Raw genomic sequence first — 20250 nt, 5'->3', positions numbered from 1 at the left:
AAATTTAAGATTCCATAAACGTATGCAAATTCTGATAACACATATTTATACCTGCAGCAAACAAGCTAAACAAATCCAAGAGCAGCTGAAGGAGTCACAAAATGGTAAAAACTACAGTCTTAAAGCATCCAGCACAATGGCAAAATCGGAGAGCTTGGTGAAAAGCCATGTCCAGCTGCAAAATGTAAGTGATGTGCCTGTACGTCTCTTCCTTTAGCCCACCTCAGCATCCCCATCCATAGGGAAAAGGGAACCTATAATTATACTCACTTTTCTTCAGTACTTTATAGTTTACTTAAATCATCTTTCATTTGCATGCACGTAGGTATGTATATATGCACCTATCAGAAGAAATAGAAGTTAATATTAGATCTTGATTTTTATCTATAATATAAATTAATCTCTAATAGCAAAAAGTTTGTCCCATCAAACAACTGAATTGTTACTTTATGCCAGAAATAATGTTTGGTGCCATGTGGGAACTAGAACCACCACCAGAACTATGTAAGAATTTGCACTGCTATGGTGGATGCTACAGCAAGGCTGGAGGGAGGACCTAGAGGAGACAGACCTGGAGCTGCCCCTCAACAAGGTCAGACCCTAGCAGGATTTCAAAAGGCATGAAAGGTTCATCAGATAGTCAAAGAACCAAGAGGGAAAGAAATAAAAAAGAATAAAGCCATGGAACTCAACAAATGCATACTATGTTCAAGCAGCTCCAAGTTAAGGGGGTCAGAGGAATGAGAAACTTGAGACTCAGTCCTAGAGTCAATTCTTCTAACACCAGGATGTACAGACACCAAAACTTAAAGGCAAACTCTTTTCCTGTACACTTTTGAAAGGTAGTTTTAATCTCTTCTAAGATATATTGCAAAACACACAAATTAAAAACACTATCTAATACATGCTGAAATATTCCTCCTATGGGTAGCAATGCTTTGCTCACACATAAGATTGTGATTCCAGATTATGAGGCATGGAACAAAGGAACAAAGGCCATACTATAAAACTAGGATTTGAGTATAATAGGCAATCACCCAGGACACATTCAGGCCCCTTCAAACACTTAAATTGCTGAGAATTCATACATCACTTGTGATTCTGAGAAATCATTACCCAAAGAGTCACCATTATGATGTGCCTAACAGATGTACTTAGATGGTTTAATGTGGGATTCATAAATCAGAATTGCTTGCCGGCAAAGTTTTGTTAAACTTTTATTCGTGGGAATGGGCAGGGCTTGTTCTTTTCAGAGAACACTTTTGCTAATGATTTCTAATGAGTATAATCCAAGCACCTTAAACAACCACAGTGATGGAGGGATTCAGTTCCTTAGCAACTAGTCCCATCAAAGATAAACAAGTCTGGACACATGTGACAGCAACAGGGATTGATTTTAATCAGTAATGTACCACAGTGATGGGGAAAGGGGCCCATTGTGCACATATTCGGTATATACAAGGTGACTTGGCCTTTTAAAGGAGGAATGAGAGCAGAAAGGGGGACAAGTGAGGGCTTAGAGCTAGGGAAGGGACAAAGTGCTCAGGGTGGGTCAGTGTGTATGTGCAGTTGGGCAGTGGTGTCTTCTGGCCAGCAATTACTGAAATCAGGATACCATGCTCCCAGGAAGACTTGGTGGCAGAGCCCCCGTCCTTCCTGATGAGGATATTTCAAAGGAATGTTTTGTAGGTGCTTATGGAAGATACTTCCTGAGGTGTAAGAGACATTTATAACCATAAAGCTTCCTGTAAATGTTTTAGATAGGAACTCGGCATTATCTTCAGGTGTGGGCCTTGAGTTTGATGTTGCTTTGTTTTTCAGCAGGCACTTGAAGGGGGGCTATGGTCATTCTAGGGATGCAGCCTTGAGCTGTTGGAAACTAAGTCAGTGTTTGTTCAGGTCTTTTAGTGTGGGGTGGATAAATAGGGGTATGAAAGCACTTGTGTTGAGGGGATACTGTTTTTATAGTGTAAAGGTGAGGCCTGATTGAAGTAAGTCAGGTCAAGAAGAGTCTTTGTCCATAGCCATGTATTTAACAGAGTTTGGTTGTGACTCTTCTTTTTTACCTAATAAGTACTGATAGCATCTTTTGTCTCCTGCATGATTGCCACATACTGAATTGGGATTATTTCATTAATGGTCCATGAGTGAACACTTCACAACCCCTCTCATCCATCCCCATCCTGGTAGACATACAGGCTCTTTTCACCAATGCCAAAATCTTCATTTGCATCCTCTCTCCTGCCCTCATTTCATTGGAATTATGAGAAGGAAGTGATTAGCTGCAGGTTTCCAGCACTTAGAAGATGTTGGGTGAATATGATTGTTTTTCCTCTCCAGCCCACAGAGCCCTATGTTGTGTATGGACACACAAAATGGGAAGAGTCTCAACTAGATTATATCCTCAGGGCTCAAGAGTGAGGATGGTGTCTTTTTGTATTCATACCATTGTTGCTTAAGAAGAGGATATGGGGAAAAACATTTTTTAACTTCTATTCTTCTAGGTTCTCTGCTGAACTCTATAGCAAAAGGCAGATTAACAAGAGAAAAGCAGAGGTGTGTTAACATGGGTATTAGGAGTGTAATATAGAATACCCAGAAATGGATAACTCAAAGGGGTATTTGTAATTTAGGCTTATATACCAGCTTAGGCTAAAGGAAAAGAGGTATTTTCAACTTCCAGGTTGGGGAAGCAAGTTATGGAACAGTGACCAGGAAAAATATGGAATTTAAGAGTTGTAATTAAGCATTCATATGAAGGCTTAAGTGATTTTTTTTTCTCTTTTTTGGTAAAGGAAATTTCCTTTACAAAAAAAAAAGCCTATTTGGAGAGCTTTTACTACCTATTCTGGGTCTCTATGACCTTACCCAAAATAATCCTTATTTCAAAGATGCATATTTTGGGGTTTCATTCCCCTCTGTCTCAGAGACAGAAGTGTTTTGATCATCTAAGATCATCCCAAGAAATTATCAGGATGAATTGCTAAGCAGGAATTGGGATTCCAGGAAGAAAATATGTATGAAGAGAAGGCATTTAAGTATGCCAACAAAATGAGAGAATGGTGCATTGAAGAGATATGTGCACAGAGACATTGCATTCTGCATATTGCCAGCATAGGCTCAAGGGCTACCTGAGCAGGTCTCCTTAACAAGACCAGATTGTGATAAGTCTCTTCCCCAAAAGCATGTCAGTTTCAGTGCTAGAAGGCAATGTGGGTCACTGCTGGTTTTGTTATATCTCTATCAACATTTCCTTTGCTAATTTAATAGTAGGAAATGGCATTCTTTGAAATTTGCATTTCTTTATTTGAGAGTGAAGCATAATCTCTGTCCACATATTTCTAGTCAAATTTCCTCTTTGGTGAATTACATGCTGATACCCTTTGCTCACAATTTTATTCCAGGAAGCAAATATCAATTTGACTGCAATTTTCCATGCTGTAAGTTTTGAGACAAAATAGTGATGGAGAATAGAAATTAAGTCTATTAAAAAGGAACCAAATATTTTAAGAACATTAGCTTTTCTTTAATGCTATCCTTAAAATATACGAAGAGAAATATGTAGGGAATCTGCAGTTGAAGATCAGGAATCATATTATGGGTAGTCTTAGGGAAAGCAGTCATGTGACTAAGAACATTAGATGTCTATCAAAGGGAATTTCAAATGCATTTTTGTTTTGTAGGTTTTTATACTATTTTCTTCTGGTAAGAGCTATGAGGAAATACCCATGTCAATAATAACAAGATAAATGACATAGTCATGGTAACAGCAAAACACATGTGCTGAGCGCAAACACAGTATTAAACTAAATAACAAATATATTGTCTCATTTCCTTCTCACAGTGAATGTTTAACTTATAATATCTAGGAGGAAATGGAGCTTAGACAGTTACTTCTATCAGAAGACTAGTGAGTAGGTCAAAGATAAACCCAGACCTATAAACTCATTATCTCTCACCAGGGGGAAATTTACTCCTACCACCATTGCACATTTGGCAAAGACTTAAAAATACTTTGGCTGTAAATACCTGGGGAAAGAATACTACTGGAACCTAGTGGTTACAGATCAGGGCTACTGATAAATGCCCTATAATGCATGGCCACTCCATAACAGAAAATTATCCTTTCAAAAATAGCAAAAGTGGCTAGAAAGTTCAGAATCTCTGTTCAAATGCAACTTTCCTTTTCTATTAAGAAATTCTGAACACCCAGGTCCATCACTGGTCTTCCTACTGTGAGCATTCATTTCCTCTACAAAGGAGGATGACAGGTATCTAGGTACATAATCATCCTTCCCAGAAAAAAAAAAATCCTACCTGATTACCATATCAGGCAAATCTGTCTTTTATCTCCAAGACCAGGTTAACTACTTAAAATTATTTGCAAATGGTGGTGTTTAACAAATGAATTGTGTCTGGCATTCCCTTATGTTCATTAAACATTAATGGTGAAGGGTTTCACTTTACAGTCATTTAACAAGATGTGAAACACCTAGTCAATTGAAGCAACATGATTTTCTGGACGGCTTGGCTGAGACAGAAGAATGAGGGTAGATTATCCTGTAGTGCCTTATAAACATCTAGCCCCTACCTTCATTTGCAGTTAAAGTCTTTGTGACCCAAAGAGATGAACTAACCTTCTGAATTGAGTCCTGGAGTGAGAAAGAGCTAAGTGAAACTTCTCAGTCTGGTTCAGGGATCAGAAAGTGAAGTCATCAAAAGAGAGATGAGCTGTTCTTCTCTTAAAATCAGGAAAAATACATATAATCACAAAGTAAGGGAAAAATTTATATATCCTTCCTACCTTTTGATCCAGTAATCATCTTGAAGAAATATAGGTTTAGCTAGGTGTGGTGGCATATACCTGTAATCCAAACTACTCAGAAGGCTGAAGCAGGGGGATTACCAAGCTGAAGCCTGGCCTTACCACTGAGCAAGACCCTGTCTCTAAATCAATAATAAAAAGGACCGAGGATACAGGTCAGTGGTAAAGCACCTCTGGGTTCAATCCCTGGTATGAAAGAGAAAGGAAGACAGGTTTGTTTATAGGGGGTCATGTTCACTGAGAAAGAACTGCAAGGTAATAAATACTGGAGAAAAATGCCCAGCACATCCTTAACAATTGGTAGAGAGGAATACATTTATTCAGTAATATTTACTGAATACTTTTATATGTTGGGCAATACATGGAAAGCTTAAAATACAGAGATTATTGCTGACCTCAAGATGCTCACAGGCTATTAGTAGATATAAGTACTATTATTTTACAATGTATATAGTCTAAGTCAAAATACTCTAACAGAATGAAAAATAACCTCTCAATTCAATAAAAGAGATCTGAATGCCACCTAATACTGTGGACATTTGAATTCCTTGGTGAGAGTGAATTGAATTTTATCGAATTATCTGCAGAGCTGATATCAAAAAGGTAATTTCTTTGTAGTATTAATTGAAGTTAATTTTTAAATAGTTCTAATCTAAAACTTGATGTCTTGTTTGAAATATTAAATTCTAACTCCCTTATTCAATATATATTTATATTTGAATGAATAGATTAATTCAGAAATGAAGTAACTGGTATCAGACAGTGCCTAGTAAGGACCAGGGACATAATGATTTATCACAATTCAAAATTCTCATAACACATGGAATGTTCTTGCTTTCAAGGAGTTTATTGTTAGACGCTAATTGTATAATCCCAAAGGCAAACATGTACTCTCACATGTGTCAAGGTCTACAGTAAATATCAGAGAGAATCAATATGACAGGGGAATAGCAAAGATCTAAGAGACAGTGGCACGTGCTCTGTCCCCCTAGCTGAAGGGGGCATCTGGTTAGGGACAGGGGAAAGTTGAGCCTGCTGCTTCTTGTCCCTAGAGGAGGTCTGTAGTTATATTACTTTGCTATAGAAGAAACGTGTTACAGCTTGACTGCAGTTATTAGAATTCTTAACTCTGGTACATGGTACAAAAATTCTCAAAAACAGCAATCATGGTCAAGTTGCTTTTAATTACTTGTATTCAAAAGCTAGCTGAAATTCTTCAGGAAAACATGTCATAACCATTCAATTTTCCTCCACCCTCTGGGCTCATAGTTGGACTGACCATAAAGAACTTTTAGACACAGGCAGAGATGAGCTAGGAACAATGCAGAGTGACATACACTTAAAACTGTTTGAAACTGTACCCTCTCCTGCCTTTATTGCCTGGGATTTCAGAACAGGTGATTACCAGTTCTGTCAACATTGCTTTCCAACACAGGCCCTGCTTCATTTAACCTTGTGACTCCCACTGTGTGCCTGTGTCAGACCTGGAAACAACAATGTCATTGCTCTTCTGTCAACATGAGCCTATTCTATTGATTCTGGTGCACCACCAACAGTGTGTTAGAAGCAAGGCAGGAGAGCAGGCAACAGTGGGCAGCCTCCATACCACCCAGGAGCACCTCCACAGGGTGGTATCAGGGCTTTCAGGGAGGTTGAGTGCAATGAGGAGTTCCTCAAGAAATAACAATGTTGGCCAAAACCTTCAGCGCATCTTGAAAGGAAATTACTTAGGTTTATGCTGAGAGGACTGGTGAATGAAATATTGTTATATCTCATTATTTACTGCTAATGACATTTTGTGTATTATACCCAAGAAGATATTACTAAAAAATGCATGCCAAAAAATATTCAGATCTGGGTGAAGGAAAGAACATGGGGTCAACTGCCTAACTTTGCAGTATTAGGATGTTAAAACGTAGGGTCAGATGGCCAACTGACCTAAGCATTAAGCGTCACTGCACATATGATGTGATGGATACAATAGGGCAGACAGTAAGTCCTCCAAGGGATGGAAGTACACATATTTTGGAAGAAATTGTAATACAGTTCAGAGCATAAATATCCAAAGGTTGTGATCCTGGTTAGTTAAGCTTATTAGTAAGGAGGGTTGGTACAGATGAACCGTTTTGCTGACTAGGAAATATGCCTTGAGAGTGTACAGCTGAGTTACTCAGGAAACTATAGGGAGACTAGTCTCTAGAGTGTCTTATGCTTTAAAAAAACATCTATTTTGTGTTCCTACTTTGTCCCAGGGTTCCACATATCATAGTTGCCCACTGCCCTATTTATAGGATGGCTTGTATATGCGAAAGATACTATATTGTGCTAGTGCCTTGTTTATAATTAAGAACAAAAAAAAACTATAAAGAATATATAAGCGAGCAACATGGTGGAGGGCGCAGAGAGATCAAGTCTCTGACCTCTTCAGCTGTGCAGGCATAGGGAGTTGTAAACAACCTAAATCTGTTTGCTCAGGATCACTAGGCAATGCTAGGCTGACGTGGATCTGGGGCGAACAGTCTGGGCCTCTCAGAACACACACTGAGCCCGGATCGGCTGAATTAAAGCTCCCGTTCGCCTGCTTCCCGCAGACAAACAGCTGTGACTCAGCACTAATCCATCCTGCTGAAACAACTGGTCAGCCCTTCTCATCCTACGGAGGTAAATGCCTACCGAGCCTTCATAGGTAGTGGCCACAGGTTTGAAACGGGGCTTGGGAGAGACAGTAAGGACACACCCGTTGCATTGGTCGCCCGGCAAAGGGAAACGAACTGTCGCCATTTGCAAGAGATACCACCATGGCAGAGAACTGACATCATCAGACTGCAGCGGAGGAGATAACTTCATTGAAACCTGCGGCTACAGGTGTGTAATTCCCTAGCCTTCCCTCTCCACACATCGGGGAAACCTTAAGGGCCCCTCCCAGCTCTCCCATGAGCACAATAGCCAGACCGAGGGAATCGGAGGTGGCACGGAACCCGTGGCGGGGAAGTACCACTCCCACCAGTGCTGACAACTGAGGTCTCTTGCACCAGCTACCGGAGGCGTGGCTACTGGAGGGCAAGTAAAATTCGCTGAGGATTCTCAGCCCCAAGCTCTACAAACTTAGGGTCTGAGGGAATGGCAAACTGGGAGAGTGTGCCCAGTCGTCCATGAAAACAGGGCTCCCAGGAGCAGCAGACCTGGTGTGTAGCCAGAATTGTGGTGAGCGGCACCCGTGAGAGAGGCCTGGCTAGAGGAAAAGTGGGAAGTGACTAGACACAAGAGGAGACCCTAGGCACTCAGGATTGGAGACTCACCCAGTCTGGGAGGAGCTGCTGCACAGTGATTGGTTCCCTCATATTGACAGGAGAAACTTGGCCTGGTGGGCACAGCACCACCTAGTGGAAGAGAAGTTAATCAAACTCTAAGACTGCATTTATTAGTTTTTTTTTTCTTGATTTGGATTTTTCTTTCATTTTCATTTTTCTTGTTGTTTTATTAATTTTTTTACATTTTTTTAATTTTTTTTCTTCTAATTTTAATTTTAATTTTTTTATTATGTTTTTAAATTTTTTTTATTTCCTTTTTTTATCTTTTCATTTCTTTTCAATTATCTTATCCCCCCTTCCTTGAATTCTACCTGCTTACTCTCATTCTCTTTAGTGACTTCTTCCCTTCCCTTCTAATACCTTTCCTCCCAAGCATCTAATAAATTTATAGGAGTAAACAGTAATTCATCAGTCAAACAGAACAAGAAGTAACATGAGCAGCTTCAAAAAGCAAGGAAGAAAAGGAGTACAAACAATGCAGGACAGCCTAAATATTCAGGAGGACCTAGAGTCATCAGAAAAATGGTCATATAAAGAACTCAAGGAACACCTTAGACAGATGGAATGGAACCTTAAAGAGGATACAAGACAGCAAATTCAAGCAGCGAAAGAATACATTGAGAATGAATTACATAAACAGATAAAAGAAGTTAAGCATCTCTATCAGGAGATAGAGATTATAAAAAATAATCAAACAACAATTCTAGAAATGAAGGAAAAAATAAAACAAATTAAAAACTCAATAGAGAGTATCACCAACAGAGTGGAGCAAGTAGAAGCCAGAACATCAGATAATGAAGACAAAATATATCATCTTGAAAAGAGTCTAGCCAACTCAGGCTGGTAAAAAAAAATCACGAGAAAAACATCCAAGAGTTATGGGATAACATAAGAAAACCAAACTTATGAGTCATCGGGATAGAAGAAGGTACAGAGATTCAAACCAAGGGAATGAGTAACCTGCTGAATGAAATAATTACAGAAAACTTTCCAGAAATAGAAAAGGAAACAGATATACAAATTGAAGATGCATACAGGACACTGAGCACACAAAATCCCAGTAGACCAACGCCAAGACACATTGTTATGAAGATATACAACATACAGAACAAAGATAAAATATTAAAAGCTACAAGAGAAAGGAGACAGATTACATTCAGGGGAAACCAATACGGTTAACAACAGATTTTTCATCACAGACACTGAAAGCAAGAACGTCATGGAACAATGTATTTCATACACTGAAAGACAATGGATGCCAACCAAGAATTCTGTATCCAGCAAAATTAAGCTTCAGGTATGACAACAAAATAAAAATCTTTCATGATAAACAAAAGTTAAAAGAATTTGCAGCCAGAAAACCAGCATTGCAAAGCATTTTGAGCAAAACACTACACGAGGAAGAAATGAAAAACAGTAACCAAAACCATCAGTAGGAAGTGACTCAGTAAAGACAGAGGGCGAGGGGAAAGATAATCATGGAGAAACAAACTAAATTTTTTTAAAAAAAGATAAATAATCAAACATGGATGGAAGTACAAGCCATATATCAACAGTAACTCTTTTTTTTTTATTGGTTGTTCACAACATTACAAAGCTCTTGACATATCATATTTCATACATTAGATTGAAGTGGGTTATGAACCCCCAATTTTACCCCAAATACAGATTGCAGAATCACGTCGGTTACACATCCACAATTTTACTTAATGCCCTATTAGTAATTGTTGTATTCTGCTACCTTTCCTATCCCCTACTATCCCCCCTCCCCTCCCCTCCCATCTTCTCTCTCTACCCCATCTACTGTAATTCATTTCTCTCCTTGTTTATTTTCCCATCCCCCTCACAACCTCTTATATGTAATTTTGTATAGCAATGAGGGTCTCCCTTCATTTCCGTGCAATTTCCCTTTTCTCTCCCTTTCCCTCCCATCTCATGTCTCTGTTTAATGTTACCCTTTTCTTCCTACTCTTCCTCCCTGCTCTGTTCATAGTTGCTCTCATTATATCAAAGAAGACATTTGGTATTTGTTTTTTAGGGATTGGCTAGCTTCACTAAGCATAATCTGCTCTAGAGCCGTCCATTTCCCAGCAAATTCTATGATTTTGTCATTTTTTATTGCTACATAGTATTCCATTGTGTATAGATGCCACATTTTTTCATCCATTCATCTACTGAGGGGCATCTGGGTTGGTTCCACAGTCTAGCAATTGTGAATTGTGCTGCTATGAACATCGATGTGGCAGTATCCCTGTAGCATGCTCTTTTAAGGTCTTCAGGGAATAGTCCAAGAAGGGCAATAGCAGGGTCAAATGGTGGTTCCATTCCCAGCTTTCCCAGGAATCTCCAAACTGCTTTCCAAATTGGCCGCACCAATTTGCAGTCCCACCAGCAATGTACAAGTGTACCCTTTTCTCCACATCCTCGCCAGCACTTGTTGTTGTTTGACTTCATAGTGGAGTGAGATGGTATCTTAGGGTGGTTTTGATTTACATTTCTATGACTGCTAGAGATGGTGAGCATTTTTTCATGTACTTGTTGATTGATTGTATGTCCTCCTCTGAGAAGTGTCTGTTCAGGTCCTTGGCCCATTTGTTGATTGGGTTATTTGTTATCTTATTGTCTAATTCTTTGAGTTCTTTGTACACTCTGGATATTAGGGCTCTATCTGAAGTGTGAGGAGTAAAAATTTGTTCATGGATTAAAAAAACAAATCCAACAATATGCTGCCTCCAGGAGACACATCTGATTGGAAAAGACATACACAGGCTGAAGGTGAAAGGATGGGAAAGAATATACCACGCACACGGTCCTCATAAGCAAGCAGGGGTGGCCGTCCTCATATCGAATAAAATCGACTTCAAGACTAAGTTAATCAAAAGGGATAAAGAAGGACATTATACACTGTTGAAAGGAACCATTCACCAACAAGACATAACAATTATCAATATTTATGCACCAAATAATGGTGCTGCGACATTCATAAAAAAAATTCTCCTCAAGATCAAGAATCAAATAGACCACAACACAATAATCATGGGTGACTTCAACACACCTCTCTCACCATTGGACAGATGCTCCAAGCAAAAGTTGAATAAAGAAATTATAGAACTCAATATTACAATCAATAACCTAGACTTAACTGACATATATAGAATATATTAACCATCATCAAATGGATATACTTTTTTCTCAGCAGCACATGGATCCTTCTCAAAAATAGACCATATATTATGCCATAGGGCAACCCTCAGTAAATATAAAGGGGTGGATGTAATACCTTGCATTTTATCTGATCATAATGGAATGAAACTGGAAACCAATGATAAAAGAAGGAAGGAAAAATCCTACATCACATGGACAATGAACAATATGTTACTGAATGATCAATGGGTTACAGAAGACATAAAGGAGGAAATCAAAAAATTCTTAGAGATAAATGAAAATACAGACACAACATATCGGAATCTATGGGACACAATGAAAGCAGTTTTAAGAGGAAAATTCATCGCCTGGTGGTCATTCCTCAAAAAAAGACAAAACCAACAAATAAATGAGCTCACACTTCATCTCAAAGCCCTAGAAAAGGAAGAGCAAAACAACAGCAATGTTGTAGAAGGCAAGAAATAATTAAAATCAGAGTGGAAATCAATGAAATTGAAACAAAAGAAACTATTGAAAAAATTAACAAAACTAAAAGTTGGTTCTTCGAAAAAATAAATAAGATTGACAGACCTTTAGCCATGCTAACGAAGAGAAGAAGAGAGAGAACTCAAATTACTAACATACGGGATGAAAAAGGCAATATCACAACAGATGCTACAGAAATACAGAAGACAATTAGAAATTATTTTGAAAACCTATATTCCAATAAAATAGAAGGTAGTGAAGACATCGATAAATTTCTTAAGTCATATGATTTGCCCAGACTGAGTCAGGAGGATACACACAATTTGAACAGACCAATATCAATGGATGAAATTGAAGAAGCCATCAAAAGACTACCAACCAGGAAATGCCCAGGACCGGATGAGTATACAGCGGAGTTTTACAAAACCTTTAAAGAAGAATTAATACCAATACTTTTCAAGTTATTTCAGGAAATAGAAAAAGAGGGAGCTCTTCCAAATTCATTCTATGAGGCCAACATCACCCTGATTCCGAAACCAGACAAAGACACCTCAAAGAAAGAAAACTACAGACCAATAGCTCTAATGAACCTAGATGCAAAAATCCTCAATAAAATTCTGGCGAATCGAATACAAAAACACATCAAAAAAATTGTGCACCATGATCAAGTAGGATTCATCCCTGGGATGCAAGGATGGTTCAATATACGGAAATCAATAAATGTTATTCACCACATCAATAGACTTAAAGATAAGAACCATATGATTATCTCGATAGACGCAGAGAAAGCATTCGACAAAGTACAGCATCGCTTTATGTTCAAAACATTAGAAAAACTAGGGATAACAGGAACTTACCTTGACATTGTAAAAGCTATCTATGGTAAGCCTCAGGCTAGCGTCATTCTGAATGGAGAAAAATTGATGGCATTCCCTCTAAAATCTGGAACAAGACAGGGATGCCCTCTATCTCCACTTCTATTCAATATAGTTCTCCAAACACTGGCCAGAGCTTTTAGACAGACGAAAGAAATTAAAGGCATAAAAATAGGAAAAGAAGAACTTAAATTATCACTATTTGCAGATGACATGATTCTATATCTAGAAGACCCAAAAGAGTCTACAAAGGAACTACTAGAACTAATAAATGAATTCAGCAAAGTGGCAGGATATAAAATCAACATGCATAAATCAAAGGCATTTCTGTATATCAGTGACAAAACTTCTGAAACGGAAATGAGGAAAAACACTCCATTCACAATATCCTCAAAAAAAAAAATAAAATACTTGGGAATCAACCTAACAAAAGAGGTGAAATATTTATACAATGAAAACTACAGAACCCTAAAGAGAGAAGTAGAAGAAGATCTTAGAAGATGGAAAAATATACCCTGTTCATGGATAGGCAGAACTAACATCATCAAAATGGCGATATTACCAAAAGTTCTCTATAGGTTTAATGCAATGCCAATCAAAATCCCAACGGCATTTCTTGTAGAAATAGAGAAAGCAATCATGAAATTCATATGGAAAAATAAAAGACCCAGAATAGCAAAAGCAATTGTAAACAGGAAGTGTGAATCAGGCGGTATAGTGATACCAGATTTCAAACTATATTACAGAGCAATAGTGACAAAAACAGCATGGTACTGGTACCAAAACAGGCGGGTGGACCAATGGTATAGAATAGAGGACACAGAGACTAATCCACAAAGTTACAACTATCTTATATTTGATAAAGGGGCTAAAAGCATGCAATGAAGGAAGGATAGCTTCTTCAACAAATGGTGTTAGGAAAACTGGAAATCCATATGCAACAAAATGAAACTGAATCCCTTTCTCTCGCCATGCACAAAAGTTAACTCAAAATGGATCAAGGAGCTTGATATCAAATCAGAGACTCTGCATCTGATAGAAGAAAATGTTGGCTCTGATCTACATATTGTGGGGTCGGGCTCCAAATTCCTTAATAGGACACCCATAGCACAAGAGTTAATAACAAGTATCAACAAATGGGACTTACTTAAACTAAAAAGTTTTTTCTCAGCAAGAGAAACAATAAGAGAGGTAAATAGGGAGCCTATATCCTGGGAACAAATTTTTACTCCACACACTTCAGATAGAGCCCTAATATCCATAGTATACAAAGAACTCAAACAATTAGACAATAAGATAACAAATAATCCAATCAACAAATGGGCCAAGGACCTGAACAGATATTTCTCAGAGGAGGATATACAATCAATCAACAAGTACATGAAAAAATGCTCACTATCTCTAGCAGTCAGGGAAATGCAAATCAAAGCCACCCTAAGATACCATCTCACTCCAGTAAGATTGGCAGCCACTATGAAGTCAAACAACAACAAGTGCTGGCGAGGATGTGGAGAAAAGGGTACACTTGTACATTGCTGGTGGGACTGCAAATTGGTGCAGCCAATTTGGAAAGCAGTTTGGAGATTTCTGGGAAAGATGGGAATGGAACCACCATTTGACCCTGCTATTGCCCTTCTCGGACTATTCCCTGAAGACCTTAAAAGAGCATGCTACAGGGATACTGCCACATCGATGTTCATAGCAGCACAATTCACAATAGCTAGACTGTGGAACCAACCCAGATGCCCTTCAATAGATGAATGGATTAAAAAATGTGGCATCTATACACAATGGAGTACTATGCAGCAATAAAAAATAACAAAATCATGGAATTTGCAGGGAAATAGATGGCACTAGAGCAGATTATGCTTAGTGAAGCTAGCCAATCCCTAAAAAACAAATACCAAATGTCTTCTTTGATATAATGAGAGCAACTATAAACAGAGCAGGGAGGAAGAGCAGGAAGAAAAGATTACCATTAAACAGAGACATGAGATGGGAGGGAAAGGGAGAGAAAAGGGAAATTGCATGGAAATGAAGGGAGACCCTCATTGCTATACAAAATTGCATATAAGAGGTTGTGAGGGGAATGGGAAAATAAACAAGGAGAGAAATGAATTATAGTATATAGGGTAGAGAGAGAAGATGGGAGGGGAGGGGAGCTGGGATAGTAGGGGATAGGAAAGGTAGCAGAGTACAACAATTACTAATAGGGCATTATGTAAACTTGTGGATGTGTAACCAACGTGATTCTGCAATTTGCATTTGGGGTAAAATTGGTGGTTCATAACCCACTTCAATCTAATGTATGAATATGATATGTCAAGAGCTTTGTAATGTTGTGAACAACCAATAATAAAAAAAAGAATATATAAGCTCTATATTATGATTCCCAACCTATTTTAATGCACTTGTATCAATTTTGTTCATATAGTCATAGAATGGAAAACCTGGGACTTAATGGGTTAAGTAGCTTTTAGGTTTAGAGTAGTGTGATTTATAGAAAAATTGAGAAGATACTACAAAGAGTTCCCAAATACTGTGTACTTAGTTTCCCTTATTAACATGATACATGAGTGTGGTGCATTTGTTTATAACACTGCATTGATTTTGCTTAATTTTAACTAAAATCCATGATTGGACTCAAATATCTTAAGATTTTTTCCTAATTGCTTCCTCGGTTTTCCGTGCAGGACCCTACATTACATTTAGTTCCATCTCCTTAGGCTCTTCTTGACTGCAACAATTTGTCAGGTTTTTTTTTTTTTTTGGATGACCTTGACAGTTTTGAGTAGTACTGGTCAAGTATTTTATAGGATGCTCCCCTATTGGTGTTTTTCTCATGCTTTTATTGGGGTTATGGGATTTTCAGAGAAAGATAACAGGTGTCATTTCATCATATCAAAAGTATATATGATCATTATGACTATCACCATTGATGTTAGCCTCATCGTCTGCCAGAGGCAGTATTCATCATGTTTCTCACTCTAAGGATAGTCCTTTCTTCACTCTGCCTTTGCCAGGGACCTTTTTGAAGGAAGCCAGTATGCATATCCCACATTTAAGGGATGGGGAATTATAATCTTTCTTCCTGATAGTGGAATATCTACAAAAGTTATTTGTAGAATACTGCAAAGGGCTCGTTTCTTCTCCTCCACTTTTAAAATTTATCAGTCATCTGTTTATATCAGTATGAACTCATGAATACTTATTTTATACTTTGACTTATAATCCAAGGAATTGAATAATAATAACTTTTGTGATCAAGTTATTCTAGCTTTGACAAATCTCTCAATTACCCATATCATTTTGGTATAGGCTAACAATTCCATATCAGTTTGGGAGGGTATTGTTTTTTCGTTGTTTCCAAGCACTAAAGAATGTTCCAGGCTCATTTGGTATATTACCTGTCCCAATCTTAGAATCATTCATTTCTCCAGTAGCATTCCTTCCATTGCAGAATGCTGTTGGAAACAAGGTCTCAGAGTCAGAAAAGCTCATTGCTATTGGAAAGGCCTTGTTTCTAGTCCCTCTTTACAGATGGATCAAAGATCTGTCTCTGGCTGTCTCTCTCACATACATAAACCCCTCTATAAGTCTTGTAATCATCTCTAAATTTTTTTTACACCTGAGTTCATGCTGATGTCTCCACACAATACTAATCAATTACTACAAAGGTCATCCTAGCCTCCACCCACTGCTTATCTATGAATTCCCACTCCACTATGGAAAGACTGACTCTTACTATCCACCATCCATTTACCTAATTGCTCGGTTACAGACTCAGAATATTGTGCTGTACTGCCATGTTCTATGAGTTTGCTCGATAGTGCTTATGTGTGGTCCTTTTGCCTTACAAATGCTACTCATTTCCAAAGCTGCTTAGGGCAGCATCCCTGACCCCCACCTCACCTTTGTGAGATCTCAGATTTCCTTGGGGGAATCTGAATTATTTCCGGAGGTCCCCACCACTCCAAATGATGTTCTGTTAATTGCTGTAATTCTTTAGTAGATCTAGGACTTTTAAGGTTACCTCCATCCCCTGTATGAATTTTGCTAGTTTATGCCTTTCAATAAATTGGTCCATTTCAATTATTCTTCCTATTAATGGTAATTTGTATCCTCTTTTCTCTTGAGTTAGTCTGAATGAAAATATCAATAATGTTGATCAATTTCTAAAGAATTGTCTTTGCTTTTGGTGATTTTTCTCTATTATTTTCCTCTCTTCATTTATTTCTCTTCTACTTGTTTTAGGCCTCAATTGTTTCTTCATTTTCTAGTTTTCTAAGATGAAAATTTATTGATTCTATATCTTTCATCATTTTGAAAAAATTAATTATAAATTTTCTCTACTCACTGCTATTATTACCTCCTGCAAACTTTGATAAGTTGTATTAAAGTTTCTTTAGCTGTCAAATGGAACTTATTTATTTATATGTGGTACTGAGAATTTAAACCAGTGCTTCACATATTCTAGGTAAGTGCTATGCCACTACCCCAGTCCCCTATAAGTTGTATTTTAATTTAGACATTAAGATTTCTGTTGAGGGCTGGGGATGTGGCTAAAGTGGTAGTGTGCTCACCTGGCATGTGCTGGGTTCAATCCTCAGCACCACATAAAAATAAAATAAAGATGTTGTGTCTGCTGACAACTAAAAAATAAATATTGAAAAATTCTCTCTATTTAAAAGAAAAAGATTTCTGTTGAGTCTTAACATTTGACACTTTTGTTATTTACAAGTATATTGTTTAATCTCCAAATATTTGGGGATTATCCCATTTATTAATTCCTAGTTTAATTCCAATGAACTCTGAAAGTATGCTTTTTACAATTCATTTTAAATATCATAAGGCATACTTTATCTTGGTTAATGTTCCATATTAGTTTGAGAAGTGTGCGTCGTTTACCTTATTGGAAAAAACAATCCACAAACCAATCATGTCAACTTGATTAAAAGTACTATTCAGGTCACTGACATTTGTGTTAATTATTCTGCCTGACAGATCTGTGAATTAATGATAGAAGTTTGAATAGCTGGGTGTGATATTGCATGCCTGTAATACTAGTGGGTTGAGAGTTCAAAGCCAGCCTCAGTGGTCAAGTGCCCCGAGTTCAATCCATAGTACCAAAATAAATAAATAAATAAATAAAAAGAGAAAGAAAAAAGTAGTAGTTTGATACTCTAAATTAAATAGGTTTCTTTTCTCCTTGTTATTCTTTGTTTTCCTTTATGTCTTTTATTACTCTGTTGTTAGGAACCTAAATGTTTTATATTCTTGGAGAATTGAAACCATTTTTCATTCATGAATGATATTTCTTTAATCCTTTTACCTGATAATTCTATTTCAAAATATAGCTGCTTCAGCTTATTTTGGATCAGTGTTAACCCTTTATTTTTATCATGTGTCTTTAAAGTGTTTCTCATGAACACGATGTCATTTTTACAAAAATCTATGCTCACATCTTTGTTTAATTAGTGTCTATAGATCAATCATATTTCAAGTTATTGTGGATATTTTTAAATTAATACCTGCCACATTTGTAACTGGTTTGTATTTTTTCCCATTTTCTTTGCTTATTTCTTCCTTTCAGTTTTAAACATTTTATTATTCATTTCCCTCACTTCTCTCCATATCATCTATACTACTTTTTAGTTATTTTTAGTGGCTCTTCAAGAAGTAGCAATACATATTTACAACTAATCCAATTTCACTTTCAAATAACAATTTACTAATTTTTAACTACTGCCGCAGTCTGGCTGGGCACAATTCAGGAGCCACTTGTCAAAAGAAACTATTTTTAGAACTACAAACGCCAAACAAAACAGCTCCTCAGGAAAAAACCCTCAGAGCCCAACTGCCACCACTGGCTTCCCACAAGCCTCTCACCCCCACACAAACCTCTCCAACTCCCACAATCCTTATGCTCTTGAGGCCGATTGGCTGGGTTGCGTGGGCGGAGCCAAAGAAGTCCCCCAATGAGCAGCTCCGTGTAGGAGCCAATCAGCTAGATGTTGCTGGGGCTGCTGTGAGCCAATCATCAGCTGGCAGTCTGAAGGGCAGGGAAACAGCCCAATGAACATCACCGCAGAGGAGCCAATCAGCTAGATGTTGCTGGGGCCGCTATGAACCAATCATCAGCTGGCAGCTGGAAGTTTGCTGGCAGCTGAAAGTTTGCTGGGGCCCCTTTTGCCTGTGGCTCTCAACATCTCCCCCTCTCTGTTTAAACAACAAGCATGTGGCTTGGGGACCGTGCCTGCCTTAGGTTGTCCAATACTACATATGGTCCTTACCCGTCTTCGGATGAGCTGACCTCAGGGCGGTACCATTGTAATTGGATCTTACCCGTCATTGACTACCAGTCCAGTATACAGCCACACCTGTGGAGAGGTCTTTGTCATGACAAGCAGAAGGGAGGAAGATACACCAAGCCAATTGATGGCTCTTGTTGGAAAAATTGTACCACCAATGACATCATCAGTAAAAATACTCCAATACTACCACAAGTTGCTGCACCAACAGATAGTTCACAATGCATACAAGTGAGTTCACAATGCATACAAGTGACACATAGTTTAGGCAAGTTCTGCAAGCAGTTCAGTGATGGCTATTGCCGAAACTGTAGATTAGTTTTATCTTTGTCTTCACCGGCACTGGGATGAAGATAGGAATTCTAGCAATAATGGCTAAAGAAAAAATTATGTAACATTCCAGAAGGCATTAAAAGAAAACAATTTTCTTAACAATTTACATTGCTCCAGGCAATCCTGTATGTGCCCTGATATGTCCTATAAAGAATGGATCTTTTCTGTCCCAGATTAAACTTTGTATAGTGGAAAACAAAGAGAAAACAGTAGAAGGGGAAATCCTACCAGCATCTTCAAGGGATACTATAGCATTAACTATATACTGACTATCAGAAAATAAATTAAATACAGAATCTTTAAACATCACAAAAGCTTGTAATACTGCATTAAGCTCTACCTTTTGAGCTGATTGTTTGGGTACTAAAAATGTAAAAGTTTGATCAGGTGTAACTATTGCTGCTGTACCATTATTTAACCCATCAGTGAATATATTTGGAGCATTCATGATAGGTGTTTTTCTTGTCATTTTTGGAAAAATTACAGGATGCAATGACCAAAAAGACAATAAAGGATTAGATGGTGAGTGGTTATCAAATGAAACCTTAGATTTGCACATGATTATTGCCCAAGTATTTAACTCAATAGCTAATTCATCAATTTGATTCATAGTATATGGAGTAATAATTTTATTGGGAGAAATTCCAAATACTCCCTTTGCTGTTTTTATTCCTTTGAGTATTAATTGTCCTACAGCCTCAGGATACCTAGTGAGAATAGTGTTAGAAGAATAAGATAAATGTATCCATAATAATGGACCTTCTTGCCAAAATACTCCTGTAGGAATATTTTTTGTTGGTAGTACAATAAATAATAAAGGCAAACTTATCAATTCTATCCAAATGCATATTTTCCATATATGTTTCAATGATTTTTAATGCCTTTCTTGCTTCAGGTGTTAACATTCGGGGTGAATTTAGATCTGATGGACCTTTTAGGATATCAAATAAAGGTCCTAATTCTCC

General features: G+C 37.7%; 1 pseudogene across 1 annotated transcript in view; it reads left to right on the top strand.

Annotated features, from left to right (window-relative positions):
• LOC308634088 (pro-neuregulin-3, membrane-bound isoform-like) overlaps positions 1-20250 on the top strand; it is a 140461-nt pseudogene that overhangs the window by 81257 nt on the left and 38954 nt on the right. Inside the window, exon 4 of the transcript in view lies at positions 58-193. The product of the transcript in view is annotated as a pro-neuregulin-3, membrane-bound isoform-like (transcript). The remainder of the gene's footprint in view (positions 1-57; positions 194-20250) is intronic.

This window comes from Spermophilus citellus, assembly GCF_964194105.1.
Source record: "Spermophilus citellus genome assembly, chromosome: 15".
Taxonomy (NCBI): domain Eukaryota; kingdom Metazoa; phylum Chordata; class Mammalia; order Rodentia; family Sciuridae; genus Spermophilus; species Spermophilus citellus.
This window is presented reverse-complemented; position numbering and strand designations above follow the sequence as displayed.